General features: G+C 37.9%; 1 protein-coding gene and 1 long non-coding RNA gene across 2 annotated transcripts in view; one reads left to right on the top strand and one right to left on the bottom strand.

Annotated features, from left to right (window-relative positions):
- Positions 1 to 635, top strand: part of LOC135771657 (NACHT, LRR and PYD domains-containing protein 3-like) — a 328,830-nt gene extending 328,195 nt beyond the window's left edge. Inside the window, exon 20 of the mRNA XM_065281982.2 lies at positions 149 to 635. The gene's annotated coding sequence lies outside the window, so the exon portion shown is untranslated. The remainder of the gene's footprint in view (positions 1 to 148) is intronic.
- A 6,753-nt stretch (positions 636 to 7,388) lies between these two features.
- Positions 7,389 to 7,937, bottom strand: LOC135771785 (uncharacterized). The gene is made up of 3 exons (XR_010543053.1): positions 7,800 to 7,937; positions 7,655 to 7,725; positions 7,389 to 7,477 (listed from the first exon to the last, which is right to left on the bottom strand). It is a non-coding gene; the product is annotated as an uncharacterized lncRNA (long non-coding RNA).
- Between the last annotated feature and the right edge of the window lie 8,453 nt (positions 7,938 to 16,390).

Raw genomic sequence — 16,390 nt, 5'->3', positions numbered from 1 at the left:
CTTTACAGTGGAAAGAAAACTGCATTGTATTGCTCCAGCGTCACATTGTGTAAACTGCATTTATAGTAAGGAAGTGCACATATGCAGATATCATAAGAAATAGCAGTAAATACGTAAGGGATAATCCACGGCTAGCCATGCATTAAAGGGTTTTAATGCACGACGTAGAGGCGAAGAACCACCCGACGCGTAGCGGAGGGTGGTTGTCTCTGCGAAGTGCATTAAAACCCTTTAATGCATGGCTAGCCGTGGATTATCCCGCTTATACCTTGGTTATTTGCCAAGTTAAATCTGTAATTAATGTTAACAGTGTAATTTTTTAACAGACGGGTAAAAATTACGGTCATTTTCTTAAGTTAAGGCTCGCACTCCATCCGCTTTAAATAAAGTAGTGCTGAAATAAAACCTGCACACTTTAAAGAGAGACGATCTTATGTCTCTCTCTCTCTCTCTCTCTCTCTCTCTCTCTCTCTCTCTCTCTCTCTGCAAGAGTAACTGTGTTACTATGGTTACCAATGTTTATAGTAGCAGATTAATTTCTAACTGTAATCAAACTGACTGGAACTACCTGTGCATTAAATGGTTTTAATGCACACCTTCCAGCCAATCAGAATCGAGTATTTAAACAGACCATGGTATAAACACACCCTGTTCTCTTCTGAAGTTCACGCGCACTGTGAGACCGTGGATTGAAGACGGCGCAAAAAAGCAGAGTAAAGACGGGGCGGAGCTAAGAGGGCTCAGCTTAAGGGGGTTGCGTGTGCGGCACAGTCCTTGGCTGGGGCCCTCAAAAGTTAATGGGCCCTTAGAATCGTCCTAACTTTTCCCCCCCTTACGGCGTCCCTGTCAGGGACTACTATGTTCCAAAACTATAATGAAACACACACAAATCTCTGTAGACAGTTATATTGATTGACTTTAATATCAAACAGCCATTACACACTGCGCTATGATTTAGTTTTAATTTAAAGTGGTCGATGATAAATAAACTGATCAATAAACAACACACGCACACACACACACACCGAGAGTTTTCTGCTGATGTTCAGATTTGTGATCAGACTTCACTGAACTGATTTCACTTTTTCTCCTGATTAAACTTTCAGCATGTTCAGTGCTCCGTTTGATGAAATATGCATGCTGAAGATTGACAGGGTGTGGCCGGAAAGAAGCGTTACTTGGCTCTTTGCATTTTTCCTGTGGGCGTTTGGCACAAAATGAGAGAAAAGGATGTGTTACAGTCTGACGGACAGAGAGAGATTTTACTTTTATTCGCCTCTGGGCAACGACCGGTCCGTTCTCTTATCTCTGGCACACAGTTTGTTCTCAGAACAGCAACAGAGATCCAAAACACAGCTTGTAAACTGAAGCTCTGTTGTTTAGATGAATCATCAATGCGCTTCACAAACATTTACTTAAAACCATACGAATTATCCTCAAATAAGACAGATCTCTGCTGAAACCTCCAAAATGAAGCGGAAAAGCACTGGGTCAGATGAGGATAGAGTTCTCAGTTTTTGAATCTTCTTTGCGAAGGCATGCATTGTAATTATACACAAATATAACTTCTGTTCCCATCTTCTTCAAAGGTATTTGTGCTGTAGGATTGTGAGATCTCCAATCAACTTTTTTTTACATTATGTGGTGGTTTCGTAGACAGGGTTTAGGTTAATCCAGGACTAGGCCTTATTTATATTAGGATATTTAAGAAGTTTTTACCTTACCAAAAACACTAATGTTACATGTGTACATCTTGACACAAAATAATGTCACTGATATATGTTAAAATTAGTCAGTACAAGATGTTTTTAAAGGTGTTGGCATTTTAGTCTGGGACAAGGATATGCCCCGTCTGGGAAACCGACCCTATATGTTTGTGTGTTTCTGTCTGCACTAAAACGGTATTTAAAACCAAAAATTACTTGTACATAAAGTAAAACAAATAATCTTTATCTTCATTTTTTTTTGCTATATTATCTTAAATGTAAACAGCACAGGACACAAATAAAGAAATATTCAGTACTATGGTATATAATAAGGTCCTGAAGTTACAATCTGATATCATTCGTGTATTATGGAAGTGCCATGGAGTTTTTATGTGAGGTACCATTTCACAGGACAACTTTTTTAAGATGTAAAATAAATATTTGGTGTCCCCAGAGTACGTATGTGAAGTTGTAGCTCAAAATACCCCATAGATAGTGAGCAAAAATGTGCCGTTTTGGGTGTGTCTTTTAAATGCAACGCTGATCACCATAATGGTGGTTTGTTGGAATTGAAACTCAGTTGTGCTCTTAATTATTTTCTTTCTCTCTCTGCACTAAATAGCAGTGCTGTGTTTGAATAATACAGCCACTTAATCGTCACTAGTATAATAAAATCCCCTTCTGACATCACAAGGGGAGCCGTATTAAAAAAAAAACATTTGATTTGTGATTTAATGATTTAAGTTACTAGGTTGATCTTTTTCCCATTTTCTAGGTTGATAAATCACTGGGGACCCAATTATAACACTTAAAAAAAAGTCAGATTTTCATAATATTAACTTTTTATATTTGCAGGCATCTGGTCAGCATGAATGATATTGACAATCTGGAGCTTCACAATTTCTTTATGTCAGAGGATGCAGAGCTCACTGCAGTGGTCACACACACACATACACAACTGATATCTGGTTATTAAATAAATTAAACTATAATTTAACAATAAATTAAAACTATATATATATATATACACACACATACGCATACATATTTTATAAAATGACATTAAGCAATGAGATAATGCTCAGTCATGATGAATATAGACTTTATGTGTTGTGGGACACATGTTTGCTTTCTTTTGCATTATTTATGCTTTGCATTACAAAAGCGAGGACAAACTCTGCTGTGTCATGCTGTCACAGCGGTTGTGTGTTTCCAAATGAACGATTTTTAACCTCAACAAACTTCTGAACAGAAACTGAGCCCAGCAGGCTTGTGCCAGAATTCGAGATGCTACTATGAAAGTCCTCAACTGAATACAACCCGTATTGTTTTTATAATGTGATGTTTACAACAAAATATAATGCACGGGTCTTGATTTGATTGCAAAAAGTTAAGCAAACACAACCTAAGGTCAATTCTGCATGCAGACAGTAAGTCTAAGCATCTCATTCAAAGAAGAAATCAATCAAAGGTAAGCTATATTCACATATTAAACCTCAACTGATCAACAGTTTACGACAGACAGTTAAACTTAACTTTCAAGAAAACATAATAAATCCAGAACATTTAAGAAGTCACGTTTATTAAAGCAGCAAGCAGGTTTTACAGAAAATAATGATCTACCATTGGATCTTCAAATGAAGTTTGAGACAATGAAATTTTCACGTGTGAGCACCGCCATCTTGTGGAAGGTTTTTGAAGTGCATCCCATGGCTTCATTCAAGGGTCTTCATCCTTTCTGCATAACCAAGATGTTGAGATCGTCTTCACTATATAACTTGCATTACAAAGCATTAATAATTTATTGTGTAATGTCCTCAGTCTTGCTTTAGTCCTAGAAAAAAGACCAAAAGAGAGAGAAAGACAATGTCAACTTCAAATATAGAACTCAAACTATATTTGGAGGACCAAGTAACACCATCACAGACCCCCAAGGGTCCCCAGCCCCCTGTTGAAGACCAATGCTGAATACTGAAACTGATTCTGATCAGTATGATCTAAGATCTGTATGTTATTGGCTAGAAGAGCTCGGTCATTGCTTCTGCTGTAGGCAATGACAGACAGACACACGATTTTATTATTGGCACACCTGTCTGTTGTAATACTCTACATTATTTCACTATAAATCATCCAAAATGCTGCGGTTCACGCGTTGACTGCTGAAAGAGCAAAAACCAAAACCAGTCTGAGATTGTGATAAATTTACAATTGATTTTAAAACTCTGACATTTGCATTTCTCCAAGTGACCTTGCACGTACATACACATTTAATATGCTGTGGATGTTTATACCAAATATATTCCTATTGATTTTTTTGACTTTTGCAAAAGTAGTACACAGCAAGGATGTTAAGGACACTTTGTTGTCATCTAGTTCGTTTGTAGTTTATAAAAACACAGCTCTTTAAATCAAAAAAATAAGCCTTTTCACTTTCTCTGTTGAGAAAACCAGCATGTCAACATTACCAGCGGTGAGACTCGACCATCGACTTCTGTCCTGTAACAAACTTTGCATACTCACAAAACAGGTTACTGTCCTGTTGACAAAGCTTTCTGAACCATTATTTAGCAGATTTGCATAAAGATCTGTATCTGTTAATCTAAATGAAGTGCAGTTATTTTGTTTCGGGTGTGTTTCAGAAATGTATGGAATTTTTGTGATATGTAAACTCATCTAAAACATGTTATACGCCGTACCACACCTCCAAAGATAGGCCTGCACTATCATGTTGTTTATTGAGCCCAACCCAGGTGACTATGGTTTCTACCTGCAGTCCATTATTTAGCATCTTACATGTGGTTAGTGCTAATAAAAGTAACACAAACTTTGAGTTCTCTTAGTATAGCTGCGACACAATTCTCTTTCGGATGCACTAATGATTATTAATGTGTGTGTGTGTATTACATCATCACTGGAGGAAGAGGAACTGTGGCCACCCTTCTTCTTCTTGTGCTCTTTATCTTTCTTCTTCTTGTCCTTGTCTTTGTGCTCCTTGTGTTTGTCTTTGTCCTTCCCTTTGTCCTTGTCTTTATGCTCCTTGTCTTTATGCCCCTTGTCTTTGGAATCACTCTAACAATATTGATATAAATAATATATTTAATTAAAAAAAAAAAATACATAAGCTTCATAAATATATAAAACCCCTCCTTCTATTGACCATTGAGGTCTGACAAGCTAACAAGATTATAAATAACTCTCACATTATTTCTGTATTCATGCCAACATGTCCCAGCTTATATGACATAATATAGAAGTATGACATTATATATCTACCATTGTTATTGCAGTGTTTATTTTTATTCTTTCTTTCTGATTTATCATTTTGATTAATTATAAAATAAACATTCTCACCTTATCTTTGCTTTTGTCTTTATCCTTTTTCCCAAATCCAAATATCCCCTGCACCTCGTTGGCTTCAGCCTTCTTCACCTCATCTCCTCCAACAGCTGCAGAGAAGCTCACAGTCATTAAATATTCCAGTCAAAAATCGATCGAATTAAAACCCTGAATCCTAAACTTACCTGCGTTCAGATCGAAGGACATGATGAAAGATTTCTGACTCAAATCCAATCGCTTGTATTTCCTCAACGTGCGTTGTTTTTCACTCGGATCCACCCGTGACGTCACGCGAGCTCCTCCTCCATCCACCTGCGCAGGTAAGCGTTCGACTCATTAATATTCATTTTGCAACGCTAGTTCGTTTGTTTGTTTGGCCACGTGATTGGCTAAATGTTAGAATGCGATGTCGTCACGTCGTCAATCGCTATAAAGGCGTGGTTTATGAATTGTTAGGGCTTGATTGGATGGAATAATTGCATATTCATGAGCTGAGCTCTAATATAAACGCCCACAGGTTTATTGTTTTTTAACCCACTCCTCTTTTATAATGTTAGGCGGTTTTGAGCTGTGGAAAGCAGAACTAATGCTCTATGTCTTTAGACAAACATTTACAAAATATTATTGTTGTTTCTCTATTAAATACCATGTAAATGCTTAAATAATGCTTCAAAATATTGTTAAAATAAAAACATTATGTTTTTGTAGATCTTTATGTTACAGTAGATGAAAAGTTATTAAATCATTACATACAGAAATCCTCACATGACCAGGGTGAGATGCTGACAAAAACAAAAATATAACTGTATTTATACCAAAATTAATTTTGTGTCACTAGATGTACATTATTCTGTCATTTCTTTAATATTTTATGTTATCAACTGTTTAACAATAGAAAATAGCTTTAAAGAATACACAAGCAGTGATGATGCTTTACATTGAGCAATGTTTAAAGGCTTTATACAGCACAACATGATGTTTAGATTCTCCTACATTGAGACTTTAGTTCTTTGCATTAAATGTGCATTCAAATACACTTTCTTTTCACGTAGTTCCTTTTCTGCATATGACGTAACTATCTAACATTTTATGCAAAGTTTCTGGTGTTTATGAAAATAAAGAAGGCTACTTGTCACACTTTTTATTTCAGACTCATAGAAAACGTACTAAACATTTTACTTTCATAGTATTAACACACATTGACTTATTGTGAGACATTGACCCCCCCAAAACATGCTGTTTATCGACCTGTCTAAAATAATAACTTCTGTTTAAAACATGTTTAACATACTCCCTTAACATATCTGTATTTTATATGTATTACAATATATTATATTTAAAGCTTTTAGCTTACAGATCCTTATAGTTAGTGAGCAACTTCATGTGAGAACTTGTCTTCAGTCTTGATTTAATCCTGTAGAAATAGAGAAAGAGAGATATTGTCAGTCATCAATTTTCATACGTAAACAATCATGCATTTGTCTATAGTTTTCCATTAATATTTATTAGCAGAACCTGTTTTCTCTCACTGATGATTGTTTGTTTCCAAGAAAACTCTGTCTGTCATTATTCAGATGAAACCAATTGTTCAGCATTACAGGGGAGAGTCCACAACAGGGTTACAACATGTGAGAGGACTAAACTTAACCAGGTAGTGTCTAACAACTAGATTTAGATTTAAATTGTTTTAGGAAGGCGTTCTAGCGTATTTGAAATATCTTCCACCTGTATGTTTGGATCAAACCTCAGTTACCAGACAACATTATCACACTAGATGTGAAGCTCAAACCAAGTCCTCTGGGTTAAAGAATGAAATCAGTACGAATAAAAGAACAATCATCCACTAAAAGAAACCATGTCAGATCATCACTCTCAAATCAAAGTCCAGAGACATTGGTTCAGGTAAATTAATCACAATGAAATACAAGATTTACCTCATCACTGGATGAAGATCTGTTTCCATGATGGTGTCCATGCTTATGCTTATGCTTATATCCATGCCCATGATGCCCGTGTCCATGCTCATGATGACCGTGCCCGAATCCATGGTGGTGATGACCATGCCCGAATCCATGCTGGTGATGACCGTGCCCGAATCCATGCTGGTGATGACCGTGCCCGAATCCATGCTGGTGATGACCATGCCCGAATCCATGCTGGTGATGACCGTGCCCGAATCCATGCTGGTGATGACCGTGCCCGAATCCATGCTGGTGATGACCGTGCCCGAATCCATGCTGGTGATGAACGTGCACGAATCCATACTGCTGATGACCGTCCCCGTATCCATACTGCTGATGATCGTGCCCGAATCCATACTGCTGAAAACCGTCCACGTATCCATACGGCTGAAGACCGTGCCCGTATCCATGCTGCTGCTGACCGTGCCCGAATCCATGCTGCTGATGACCGTGTCCATGCCCATGTTCGTGATCCTTATATATTGAAGTACACAAATATATAACATTATATATGATCAGATTTATGGGATCTTTTACAGTATGTTGATACCACAGTCAGGAAAAATCCGTTCATTGTCTTCTGTCATTCCATTGTTTATTGTTTTATTTCTGATTTAATCATGTTAATTGAACAAACAAACAAACACTCACCTTATGTTTTCCAAACCCAAATATCCCCTGCACCTCGTTGCCTACAAAACTCTTCACCCCATCTCCAAGAGCTGCAGAGAAACTCACAGTCAATTAAATATTCAAGTAAAAAAATCTAACGAATTAAAACACATCATAAACTTACCTGATCTCAGATCAAAGGACATGATGAAAGATTTCTGACTCAAACCTGATCAATTGTATCTCAATATATAGCCTACTCTACTCAACTTGTGTTTTTAAGTCGGAGCAGATCCCGTGACGTCAGGTGAGCACCACCTCCTTCCACCTGCGCAGGTTGTTTGTTTACGTGATTGGCTAAAGACTAAAACACGATGTCGTCACGTTGTCAATCGTGACAATAATAAAGGCGTGGTTTATGAGTCCAGTGCGTGCTTGGATACGTTGCATATTCATGAGCTGCAGCTCTAATATAAACGCCCACAGGTTTATTGTTTTTTAACAAAATCCTCTTTTATAATGTCAGGTGTTTTTTGAGCTGTGAAACACCACAGGCTGTGGAAAGCAGAACTAATGCTCTATTGTCTTTAGACAAACATGTACAAAATCGAATAGTTTGTTTATTAAATACCATGTAAATGCTCAAATAATAAAACTTTTCATGAAAATATTGTAAAAATAAAATCATCTTTGGTGTTCATGTAGATCTTATGTTAATGGACCAAAACCAAACATCTCAGAAAGTTATGAAATCATTACATACAGGAATCCTCACATGACCAGGATGAGATACTGACACGAATACAAATATAGACAGCTGTATTTATACTTCTCTGAACTTTGTGTAAATAGATGTACATTATACTGTCATTTCTTTAAATTTTTATGTTGTACATATTAAATATCAACAGTTTAACAAGAAGATAGCTTTAAAGAATACACAAACAGTGATGATGCTTTACTTGAGCAATGTTTAAAGGCTTTATACAGCACAACATACAGTTTATATGATGTTCAGATTCTCCTACACTGAGACTTTAGGTCTTTGCATTACAAATGTGCATTCAAATACACTTTCTTTTCACGTAGTTTCCTATTTTGCATATGACATAACTATCTAGCATTTTATGCAAAGTTTATAGTGTAGGCTATATAAAAATAAAGGAGACTTGGGGCTACTTGTCACACTTTTTATTCCAGGTTTATTTATTCCAGACTCAGATAAAGTATACTGAACATTTCACTTTCACAGTTTTAACACATGTTGACTTATTGTGAGACATTGATCTTTAACAGTGCATTTGTCAAAATGTAAATCTGCTGTTTATAGACCTGGCTAAAACAATAACTTCTGTTTAAAACACATGATATACTTCCTCAACTTATCTGTATTTTATATGTATTACAATATATTATTTAAAGCTTTTGATTCAGTTCCTTAGTAGTTAGCGAGCAACATCCTCACGGCAGAAGTCTTCATACGTAAACAATCGTACATTTGTCTACAGTTTTCCATTTATATTTATCAGCAGAACCTGTTTTCTCCCAAATATGTTTTTTTGTTTGTTTCCTAGAAAGCTCTGTCCGTCATTATTCAGATGAAACCAGTTGTTCAACATTACAAGGGCAAGTGCACAACAGGTCTAAACCATACCAGGTCTAGATTTAGATTTGAACTGTTTTAGGAAGGAAAACATTATCACACTAGATGTGAAGCTCAACCTACCTTCTCTGGGTTAAAGAATGAAATCAGTACGAATAAAAGAAGAATCACCTACTAAAAGAAACCATACGTCAGATCATGACTCTCAAATTCAGGTTTAGGTAAATTAATCACAATGAAGTACAAGATTAACTTCAGCACCATGCTTATGTCCATGTTAATGGTGCTGATGACCGTGCCCGTATCCATGCTGCTGATGACCGTGCCCGAATCCATGCTGCTGATGACTGTGCCCGAATCCATGCTGCTGATGCCCATGCCCGTATCCATGCTGCTGATGACCGTCCCCGTATCCATGTTGCTGTTGACCGAGCCCGAATCCATGCTGCTGATGACCGTCCCCATATCCATGCTGCTGATGACCGTATCCATATGGCTGATGACCGTGCCCGTATCCATGCTGCTGATGACCGTCCCAGTATGCATACGGCTGATGACCGTGCCCGTATCCATGCTGCTGATGACCGTGCCCGTATCCATGCTGCTGCTGATGACCGTGCCCGTATCCATGCTGCTGCTGATGACCGTGCCCGTATCCATGCTGCTGATGACCATGTCCATTCCCATGTTCGTGATCCTTATATATACAAGTACAACACAAATATATAACATTATATATGATCTGATTTATGGGATCTTTTACATGATGTTGATGTTACCACAGTCAGGAAACATCTGCCATTGCCTTCTGTTATTGCAGTGTTTATGGTTTTATTTCTGATTTAATCATGTTGATTGAACAAATAAACACTCACCTTGTGTTTTCCAAACCCAAATATCCCCTGCACCTCGTTGGCTTCAGCCTTCTTCACTTCATCTCCAAGAGCTGCAGATAAACTTACAGTCAATTAAATATTCAAGTAAAAAATCAACCAAATTGAAACACTGAATCATAAACTTACCTGCGTTCAGATCGAAGGACATGATGAAAGATTTCTCAATCAAATCTGATCGCTTGTATCTCAGTATTTACTCAACTTGTGTTTATAACTCCGAGCCGATCCCATGACGTCACGTGAGCTCCTCCTCCCTCCACCTGCGTGTTATGAAACAGAGTTGCGTCAACTCCATTCACTCCAATGGAAGAGTTTCATTGATCTTGAACAGTGGATCAAGATCAAGTTGCTGGAGAGAGAGAGAGAGAGACTAAGAGCAAAATGCGGGAGCGGCATCTCGAAACACTATTATGAAGCTGCAGACTCGAGCATGCAGATACAGTCCTGCACCCTGAGTCCCGTATTCTCAGACCCCTCGTTTTTCGAGACAGCGACAACTGCTGTTCGGAAGATCGTATAACACCCTAGCTGTGTCTCATTTAATTTAATTACAAAGGTTGTATCCTCACGAGGACTCATCCTCTGAATGTGGTCTACAGAGAGTCCTTAACAAGAATTAAACGAGACGTCCTTCATAGGACACATAGACATTATAATGTCTATGGGACACACGGGCAGGAAAGGAAACAGGAAGTATCACGTTGCTATGCCAACACGTTCACGCCTGCGTCGTTGTGCTGTAAATGATGTGAATACAATTTATTTTTATATAAATTTGGAAAGAGATTTCACACGAAAATGTGTTTGCTTGTTTTATTTGGGGTAATGCTTGAGGAGTTGAAGCGAATACACAACGGTATCTGTTAGAGTCAAAGTAGGAGGATAAGAAGAAACAAATTTATCAATTTTTACCGGAGATTTAAGGTAAGTTAAATAAGGTAATGGGGCGATAATTATAACATACAGCTAACATACAGCTCGAACCAAATAATAGCGTTCCGGGAAAGTTATTTTTAGGTTAAATTTTTTGCAACCATAAAATAACGTTGCAGGGTGGTTATTTTTTAAATAACCTAAAAATAACTTAAACCGAACGTTAATGGTTATTTGTTGGTTCTTTTTTGTAGCCATAAAATAACGTTCCCCTAACGAATAACGTTAGGGGAACGTTAAACTAACCTAACAAAGTTCTATTTTCGTAAAGAAAACGTTCATGGCTAACCAAAAACAAACCTTAAAAAATAACGTTATGGGAACCAAAAACTAATGTTAGGGGAACGTTTTTAGAACCAAAAACTAACGTTAGGAAAACGTTTTGGTAACCAAAAATTGTTAGCTGTGTTGAGACTTTAAGTCTTTACATTATAAATGTGCATTCAAATACACATTTTTTCACGTAGTTGCATATTCTGCATATGAAATGTAACTATCTTTATGATACAAAATATATGGTGTAGGCTATATGAAAATAAAGGAGACTCAGGGCTTCTTTGTCATACTTTTTATTCCAGATTTATTTATTCCAGACTCAGATGTGTACTGAACATTTTAATTTCACAAAATTAACACATGTTTACTTATTATGAGACATTGACCTATAACAGTGCATGAGGTAAATTGTCGAAATGAAAACCTGCTGTTTATGGACCTGGCTAAAAGAATAACTTCTGTTTAAAACACATGATATACTTCCTCAATTTATCTGTATTTTATATGTATTACAGTATGTTCCATTTAAAGTTTTTTTTTTATTCAAATCCTTATAGTTAGTGAGCAACTTCACGTGAGAAGTCTTCAATCTGGATTTAATCCTGTAGAAACAGACAAAGAGAGAAAATGTCAGTCATCAGTTTTCAAACGTACATAATCTCTACATTTCTTTACAGTTGTCTGATTTATCAGCAGTATCTGCGTTTTCTTTCACAGATTTGTTTTGTTTCTTAGAAAGCTTTGTCTGTCATTATTCAGATAAAACCAGTTGTTCAGCATTACAGGTTTGAGTCTTCAACAGGACTAAACCATACCATGTTGTGTCTATCATCTAGATTTAGATTTAAACTGTTTAAGGAATGAAACCCCTGTCCTAAAAAACACGTCCTAGCGTGTTTGAAATATTTTCAACATGTATGTTTTTGGACAAAACCTCAGTAACCAGACAACATCATCACACTAGATCTGAAGCGCAATTCACATCATATGGGTTAAAGGATGAAATCAGTACGAATAAAAGAAGAATCACACACTACGACAAACCATACATCAGATCATGACTCACTGGTTTAGGTAAATAAATCACAATGAAGTACAAGATTTACCTCATCACAAGATCTGTGTCAGTGACAGTGTCCATGCTTAGGTCCATGTCCATGTCCATGCTCATGACCATGACCATGCCCATGATGACCGTGTCCGTGCTCATGATGACCGTGTCCATGCCCATGATGACCGTGTCCGTGCTCATGATGACCGTGTCCATGCTCATGATGATCGTGCCCGTGTCCATGCTCATGTCCATGTTCGTGATCTTTCTTGTGGTGTTTGTCTTTACACTATAAGCACATTATTATATATAAAAGTACAACACGAATGTATAAAAGTATATGATCAGGTTTATGGGATCCTTTACAGTATGTTGATGTTACCGCATCAAAACACTACAGTCAGTAGTTACTGTAAAAAATTACTGTTTTATTTCTGATTTTATGATTTTGATTGAAAAATACTCACGTTATCAAACCCAAACATCCCATGAACCTCGTTGGCTTTAGCCTTCTTCACCTCATCTCCATGAGCTGCAGTGAAACCCAATCAATCAAATATTCCAGTAAAAAAAAATCAACCGAATTAAAACACTGACTCATAAACTTACCTGCGTTCGGATTGCAGGACATGATGAACGATTTCTGAATCAAACCTGGTTGCTTGTATCTCAGTATTCCCTCAACTTGGGCTTTTAAGTCGGAGTCGATCCTGTGACATCACGTGAGCTCCTCCTCCCTACACCTGTACTGGTCAGAGCCCTTTAGTAACAGAGTTGTCAACCCCATTCACTCCAATGGATTAGTTTTTTTATAGCAATCCTGGAGCCTCTCAAGAGTTCCTGGAAGTTATTGTCAGCTCCATAGAGCTGCAGCATAAAAGACTGAATGTGATGAACTTGATGAAAGCTTTAAGACTTAAGACATTTAAAAATAAGATTGTAACTTAGCACTACATGTAAATGCAGGGGCATCGTAAGTGGGGGGAAAGGGTAACTGAGTCCACTGACAAGAATCTAGACCTAGACGCACCCCACCATGAGCGCAGCATCACCAATTAACACATTGGACATGGTTTTATTAGTTTTCTAGAAATGATGCAAAGCGCGCATTGGCTGTGAGAGAGAGTCAAGAGTGTGCAGACTCGTTGAATGGGACAGGGGAGTTTGGGAGTGTTCTGGTGTTGAGAGACGTGCTACTCGCACCACATGATGTCAAAACATGATGGCTATCAGAAAAGAAAGGAGAAGGAGGAGAGAAAAAGAAAACAAAATAAGGGAAAACAACTCATCAAAAGTTTATTTTTAAAGTGAGCAGGTAAGAACCAAATTATTTAAGTGAGGCAAGCATTGCACATGATTGAATCAAGTTTTTCAACAGATCTTGTCGCAACTGGCAGATCGTTCCACAGATGTGGAACAGAACCAGAGAAGGTACGCAATAGTGATTTTTTTCCCCTTTTCAGGATGGCACCACAAGCCATCGCTCGGTGGCAGAGTGCAGGGATTGAGAGGGTGCATAAGTCTGTATAAGCGAGTGATGGTAAGGCGGCACTGACCCAGTGGTGGTTTTAAAGACCAGGAGCAGAACTTTGAATTTGATGCCAGCTGCTATAGAGAGCCAGTGTAACTTGACAAAAGATGAGTGACATGCTCATAGTTTGGCTCATTGAAGACCACTCTTGCTGCAGCATTTTGGATCAACTGTAGGGGTTTGGTTGTGCAGGCTGGGAGTCCAGCTAATAATGCATTGCAGTAGTCTAGACAAGAGGATGCATGGACTAGAACTTATGTAGCATGCTCAGATAGGAAAGGTCTAATTTTCCTAATATTGTAGAGGATGAATCTTCAAGAGCCGGCAGTGCTGGTAACATGGTCTGTGAAACTAAGTTGGCAATACATGACCACTCCAAGGTTTCTGGCTCTCCTGGAAGGTGTAATAATGAAAGAACCTAGTTGAACGGAAAGATTGTGATGAATCTTAGGATCAGACGATATGACAAGCAGTTCTGTCTTTGCAAGGTTTAGTAAGAGATGATGATCCTTCATCCAGAGTGTGACGTCACTCAGACATGCTAAGATGGGGCCAGAAACCTTGGGATCGTCAGGCTGGAACGGCAAGTGGAGTTGTGTGTCATCCGCTTGCAGTGGTAGGAAAAGCCATGTTTCCAAATGATAGAACCCAGGGATGCGATGCAGAATATATAGAAAAGAACAGTGGTCTAAGCACTGAGCCTTGAGGTACCCCCGCATTGAGATGTTAGGGTTCAGAGATATCACCTCTCCAGGATAATCTAAATTACCTACCTGAGAAGTTCCAGAGACACCCACGGTTCGACCGGAGGATGTGGTGATTGACCGTGTCAAAAGCGGCAGATAGATCCAGTGGAATCAGTACAGATGATTTGGAGGCTGCCCTTGCCTGCCTTAGGGTTTTAATGACTGAAAGCAGTGCAGTTTTGGTTGAGTGACTGCTCTTGAAACCAGACTGCTTGATGTCCAGGATGTTATTTTGTGTGAAGAAGGAGGAGAGCTGGTCAAAAACCACACGCTCAAGAGTCTTGCCAATAAAGCGAAAGAGAGATACGGGTCTGTAGTTCTCTAATGTTGCAGGTTTAAGTGTGGGTTTCTTCAGCAGCAGGGTTATCCGGGCCTCTTTAAACTCTTTGGGGAATGTACCAGTGGAAAAATATGTTTTGATAATGTGGGTGAGAGCAGGGATAACTGTTGGAGAAATGGCCTGAAGGAGATCAACCCTATATCACAAAATTGCGTGACTATTTCACGCATGGACCAGCGTGAAAATGTCACGCTTTGCCGCGTTTGAGCGTGAGCATGTCACGCTTTTCTGTTTGTGTCACTGTCACGTATTGGTTACTCAACTTTTTTGTCCTATTTTCAAACCATTGTCGCTTCGGTTTAGGGTTAGATTTGGTGTTATATGTCACTTTAAGTATTTGTCACTTTAAGTATTGGTTTATAAAAAAAAAGATACAAGACTTATTCTTTTATATTTTCTAAACTTTAACCAGATGTCACCTGACGTTGGGGTTAGAGTTTGTTTAGGTAAGGATGTCATTTTATGTAAATCTAACCCTAAACCGAAGCGACAATGGTAAGAAATTAGGACAAAAAAGTTGAATACCAAATACGTGACAGTGACACAAACAGAAAGCATGACATGCTCACGCTCAAACGCGGCAAAGCGTGACATTTTCACACTGGTCCATGCGTGAAATAGTCATGCAATTTCGTGATACTGGGTTGAGGAGATGGGTGGGTATGGTATCTTACGGGTAGGTAGTCGGGTGGTTAGAAGCAAAGATCTTGTAAAAAGAAAGAGGGGTGGGAGCCTGCCTCTGGAGTTTGAGCATGTGCAAGAGGTGGCGGCGCAGAGAAATGACTGCTGATAGTGTTTGTTTTCATCACAAAAAAAGAAGCAAAATATTATACTTTCCCTATTAAATATCATGTAAATGCTCAAAGACTTTTCTTGAAAATATTGTTAAAATAAAATCATCTTTGGTATTCATTTAGATCTTTATGTTAGTGGATCAAAACCAAACATCTCAGAAAGTTATTAAATCATTACATACAGAAATCTTTACATGACCAGGATGAGATACTGACATGAAAATAAATATAGACAGCTGTATTTATCCTTTACTGAACTTTGTGTCAATAGATGTACATTATACTGTGATTTCTTTATATTTTATGTTAAATATCAACAGTTTAACAATAGAAAATAGCTTTAAAGAAAACACAAGCAGTGTTGATACTTTACACAGCACAACATACAGTTTATATGATGTTCAGATTCTCCTCCATTGAGACTTTAGGTCTTTGCAATAAATGTGCAATTCAAATACACTTTCTTTTCAGGTAGTTGCATATGATATATAACTATTAAGCATTTTATATAAAGTTTATGGTGTTTATAAAAATAAAGGAGACTCAGGGCTACTTGCCACACTTTTTATACCAGGTATATTTATTCCAGACTCAGAAAAAGCATA

The sequence above is a fragment of the Paramisgurnus dabryanus genome, chromosome 8, assembly GCF_030506205.2.
Source record: "Paramisgurnus dabryanus chromosome 8, PD_genome_1.1, whole genome shotgun sequence".
In the NCBI taxonomy this organism is placed as follows: domain Eukaryota; kingdom Metazoa; phylum Chordata; class Actinopteri; order Cypriniformes; family Cobitidae; genus Paramisgurnus; species Paramisgurnus dabryanus.
The sequence above is the reverse complement of the archived record's forward strand: the minus strand, read 5'-3'. Positions and strand labels throughout refer to the sequence as shown.